Genomic DNA, 5,466 nt, shown 5'->3' with positions numbered 1-5,466 from the left:
TCCTGGAGGTGGTCTGTTTTTTCCGACACCACCCATAGCACCACCTCCTGGCTGATCGCCAGGTGCCATCCCAGCCACATGTGCAGCCCCGAGACCAGGAAGCAGACTGCAAGTCATGCCCTACAAGAGCCCACCTGACCACAGAGCAGGAGTGCCTGGATCTGGGCCACTATGAGGCTCTGTGAGAGAATGAAGCATGGGCTGTCTGTCCATCTGTCAATCAGATACCACCATGGATGTGAGCGAAGCCACCAAGCATGGAAGTGATAGTCCCTTGTTGTGTCTCTCACAGGATAACATGGGGAATGGATGACAAAGTGCACAACAAAGAGCTTTGTCCTATGCAATTCAGTCTTCAAAGTGTGGGTAAGGGTAAGATGTGCTCGTTCAATCAAGGATAGTTTGATAGGAGTATGAGTAATTCCATGGGTTAAAATTGTATTCCAATGAGTACTAAATTGTGCAAAATCACAGGGCATAAATGCAGGCATGTTATCTGTTTTTAAATAAGCAGACTTGCCCATAGTGGCAAAGCAGAGTAATAAATGAAAATTGTAAGCAGATAATATTTAGATCAATCTGCAGTAGCATAAATAAACCCAGAATGAGTATCAGTGGAAATATGAAGAAAGGAATAAGGATGAAAAGAAGGAAAATGGGTTAATGCCCATTTGCCTAAGTGCTTTAGAAATGTATAAATTAAGGGCACAGAAAAATATTTTATACCCAAAGAATGGTTAAAATAAAAAGACGTTGACACCCTATGCTGGTGGGGACAAAGAACAACTGAGATTCTCTGACATTATGGTGAGAATGTAAAATGGTAGAATGGCTTTATAAAACAGATTGAAAATTTCATATTTACACATGTATATAAAATCACCAAGTGTTTCTATTCCTAAGTAATTATACAAGCATCCTTGGTTCCCCATCTCCTGGAGGTCATCCTAAGTTTGGGGTAGGAAACTGCTCTGGCCCCAGGGCTGCTATAAGGCCACATGGTAGTTGGCTGAGTTAGTAATCAGAAGGTTAGTGCCACCTGGTTGGACCCAGGGAAGTCAACATAGTTTTTCGTTGGCAGGGGGTTCTGTTTGTGGCTTCTGGACAGTAAGGGGTACTTCTGTGGATGGTCAAAGCCAGGACTGCAACAAAAACCCTTTCTTAGAAGTGAAATTAAGTCTTCAGCCTGAGGCTTAGTTCAGGTCTAATCCTGCAGAGAACCTGAGTGTTTTCTTTGCATTTATGACTCTACACAGCCACCATAACTGAAATAATAATAATAATTTGAGGCAGATCATCAGTTAAATGTAAAACATATTCTACAAGGCGAAAACAATAGGAAAACAACCTCACAATCTTGGAGTCACTGAAGATTTCTGAGACAGGATACAAAAGGCACTAACCATAAAAGGAAGTGGAATGATCTGGAAATCAAAAAGTAAAAGTTTCTGGTTTTCATCATCAAAGAACCCATTAAGCCACACATGGAAAAAATATTTGAAATACATATGTCTAATAAAGGAATTATAACCAGAATACATAAAGACCTCTGTAGCTTGGTCAAAATAAAAAGATGAGCCAGTTTGGAAGATGAGAACAAATATCTCACAAAAGAATGGGATGTGTGGAGTGTCCAGCAAGCTGGTAAAAGGGTGATCAAGATCATCAGTCATCAGAAATAATTCCTATGACTTCTATGATAAGTGTCAACAGGGCTGGGGATGAAGCTCAGTGGTAGAGAGCTTGCCTAGCATGCAGAAGGCCCTGGAGTTTAACCTCCAACACTGCAAGAAAAGGAAAGGGATAAAGAATAAAGGACAGAAAAAGAGAAAGGACTGGGGGGGGGGGGAGAAAGGAATGATTCATTAAAAGGGCAAATGATACAAATATAAGTATATGATTTACTAGCTCTTTAAAAATTTTACAAAGTATAGAATTTTCGTTACATCAAACTGGGTAATATTATGACTGTATAGAACACACATAATAAGTTCTGCCCTCACCTGGCCTAAACCAAATCAACAGGTAGGTGACCTGGAGAGGACTCCTCTCTGGCTCCACTGGGACAGGCTTGAACCTGCGCTACTTCAGGATGCACAGCCTAGGGGAGGGGCCCAGACTTCCCTGACAGGCAGTGTGAGTGTGCTAGGCCCCTGGGAGCCCATGACTGGGGCTCCCATGCCCATGCCCACAGCGCCCCCCACCCTCACTGGTTCACAATGGTCTGCTCCGTTGCCTGGTGCAGGTTTATATTCCTGACCAAAGGCCTGAGTGTCCATAGCCTCTTTTGGCTGGGCACGGTGTGGTTGTGGAGGAAATAGCCAAAGTAGCCTTAGCGTGATGGAGGGGCAACAGGTGCCCCTCAACCATACTTGGGGGTGGTCCTGGAAGAAGTAAGCAGGATTGTGGTGTGCCTTGTCTGAAGACATGGAAACACACCCTAGTCCTTATGGCTGTCCATGGGAGTTGGGGATACGTACAGCTATTGGATTTTTTGTTGTTGTCTTGTTTTTGTGGAGAAGTTTTCAGTCTGAGAAGCAGGCTTTACTTGAGAAGAGAAAAAAAGCTTGCTCTAAAACTTTCCGAAATAATTGAGAAAAAATGTGGACTGCTTGAAAAAGTCAGTCTTGTCCAAAAAGAATATGAAGGCTTAGAGTCATCTTTAAAGAATGCCATTTTGGAGAAGGAGGCAATATACGCAAACCTGGATAGGTCCCTATCTAAATTTGAGGAAGAAATACTCTTTCTAGAAGAAGAGCTAAAAGAAGAGAAAACTAAACATTCTCAACAGGATGAATTGATAGAGTATATATCAAAAAGGATGAAGTCCCCAGAAGAGGAATCAAAATCCCTCAGTTCACATATACCTGAAGCTACAACAACCTTAACAATATTTCACCTGAATGCAGAAGGACTGAAGGTACCAATAAAAGAAGTTTCAAATGAAAATTCCCAGCTTCTGGAAAGTCAGAAACAGCTTTTACACGAAGGGGAAGTATGGGAAGAAGAAGTGAATGGCCTTAATCATCAGAAAACAACACTTGAAGACTCCAAAGAACATGAAGAACAAGTTCTAAGAGAGAAAGAAAATCACATTAAGTCTCTGTCTGAACACTTGCTGAAAGATTGGGCTCCTGTGCTTGAAGAAGACCTAACAGACGATGGTAACTTGGAGTTGGAAATGAAAAGTGAATCAGAAATCGGTGCTCACTTAGAGGATCAGCCAAAAGGAGATTTGAAGAAACAGCTTTATGCTGATAAGTTAAATTCCTCTTTTAAAATCTTAGAAGGAGAAAGAAATCAAGTTTTTACTTTAGTATCTGAAGTCGTTGAAACAAAGGAAGACCTTATAGAAGAGATTAAAAATCTTAAGACAGAACAAGCATCTCTGCAGTCAAAAAATACACAATTGGAAAGTGAGAATCAGCATCTTGAACAGAAACTTAAACTCATCATTGAAGTATATGAAGCAATTGTAATGAAACTCCAGAGGAAAGTAAGAGAAGAGGAAAATGACCAGGTAGTGCAAGAGGAGAAACTTTTCAAAATGGAGGAAAACATCAGCCATGCAAGTGAACAGCTTAAGACCTATAGAAAGCAAGTCAAAGACCTTGAAGAAGAATTAGAGAGAACCACTTATTTTTATCAGGGGCAGATTACACACTATGAGGAAAAAGCACAAGATAATGAGTGGGCAGCTCAGAGGGCTGAAAGATACCTCAATGATTTAGGGAAACACGAGGCTCACGACAGTCAAAACTTCACCGAAAATGAGTTTAAATTTTAAAAAGATCCTTCTGCACTTCATGTTTCAAATACAGCCATTGGCAGAGAGCATTTCCCAGATGGTCCCTCACCATTGGGTCGACCTTCATCTGAAATGAGAGCTGCACTTCTGGGAAAGGAGGGTGCACTCAGACTCTCACCTTTGCTTCCACGGGTAGGAGGAAGAGGCTCAAGAGGCCCAGAGAATCCTCTGGGCCCTCAAATTATCAATGAAAGAAGAGAATCCGGCTATGATGGGATAACTGATCATCAGAGAGTGCCTTATAACATTAGGCCCCTGTCATCTCCATGGGAACAGAACCCTAAGATGATGACGTCTCCACCAGGCCAACCATATTGTGATCTGCGTCTTCCTTTACCAAGGCAAGAGTGATGTGATTCTAATTACGGTGGACCCTCGGGACCAGCAGAACTCAGAAGTTCTACTCTGCCGCCTTTGGATCAAATGGATGGGCCTATGTTTTCTGAAATGGAATCCAGTAGAAATGATTCCAAAGTTGATCTTGATAATTCCAATGTGCCCGATTCATCTCTCCCTGCTGAAAACTAAGAAACCGCCTCTGGCTTTGCTTTCTCACCTTTCCCTCCAATCAGAGGTCCATTGTTTCCAGTGGATCCAAGGAATCAGTTCATGAGAAGAGGAGCTTTTTTCCCTCCACCTCCTCCAGGAAACATGTATGGAGCATCTCGAGAATATTTTCCATGGGGCCCACCACCCCCTCCATTCCCAATGGAGCCATGGTGTTTTCTTCATTATCTCCCCCCAAGAGCTGAATTTCGCCCCCCTCCCTCCCGTGCATTCTGAAAGTAGAAGTGAGTTCCCTTCAGGGTTGAGTCCACCTTCAAATGAGCCTGCTACCCAACATACAGAACCACAACAGGAAACTTGACAATATTTTTTTATCTGACTTCAAAAGTAATCTATCTCTCATTTTTATTTTAAATATAACTGCTTTTATTCAAATGATTATACTTCTCAATGATTTAGCTTCCAATTGAAGCTTAATGGAATTATAATTGTTAGAATTGTATTTTGTAAATAAAGATTATTTAAAGTTGATTTTATCTGTAAATTTTATTTTATTCTAGATAGAGTAAGTCAATTTGATTAAGTTACTATTACATAAGCAACAATCGGAGTTCTATATACATAATCTTGTAGTCAGGGGTTTTCAAAAATCCAATCAAAGCCTGTGCCTTCATGCAAAGAAATGTACGTATTATTATTGTAGCATATGTGAAAGTAACTATGCTTAATGAAAGATTTTAATTGATTTAAAGTTTTGTTTGCCATTGATGATGATAATAAATTCAGCTAGTTTTTCCATAAAAAAATAATCAGAGCATATTAAGAGTATAAAAGAAAACATCTCTGTCATGTAAACAGGAGATTTTGAGTATAAAAAATTTCAGGTCTCGTGAAAATTTTTAAGAATTATAAACCCCCATTTAAGTTCACTTGATCCCCGTTGTTTCTTATATCCTTTATTTTATGCCCATTTTCATAAAATTAAGAATTCTATAATGCTGGGTTTGTTTTTTTTTTAATTTTTTTATTATGTGGCATGTCTTGGGTGGGTAGGTGATGCTTCTATCTCTCACAATACTGCTCTCACTGGGTCACCACGTCCCTTCATCAGGCAGTCTGGCTAACTTTGGCACCAAGAAGAGTAAGGAGGG

The 5,466-nt window shown here is 40.5% G+C and overlaps 1 pseudogene; it reads left to right on the top strand.

Moving 5' to 3' along the window:
* The first annotated feature begins 232 nt into the window (after positions 1 to 232).
* On the top strand, positions 233 to 4,676 carry LOC114097194 (melanoma inhibitory activity protein 2-like; annotated as a pseudogene).
* The last annotated feature ends 790 nt before the right edge of the window (positions 4,677 to 5,466 follow it).

This window comes from Marmota flaviventris, chromosome 5, assembly GCF_047511675.1.
Source record: "Marmota flaviventris isolate mMarFla1 chromosome 5, mMarFla1.hap1, whole genome shotgun sequence".
NCBI classification, from domain to species: domain Eukaryota; kingdom Metazoa; phylum Chordata; class Mammalia; order Rodentia; family Sciuridae; genus Marmota; species Marmota flaviventris.
This window is presented reverse-complemented; position numbering and strand designations above follow the sequence as displayed.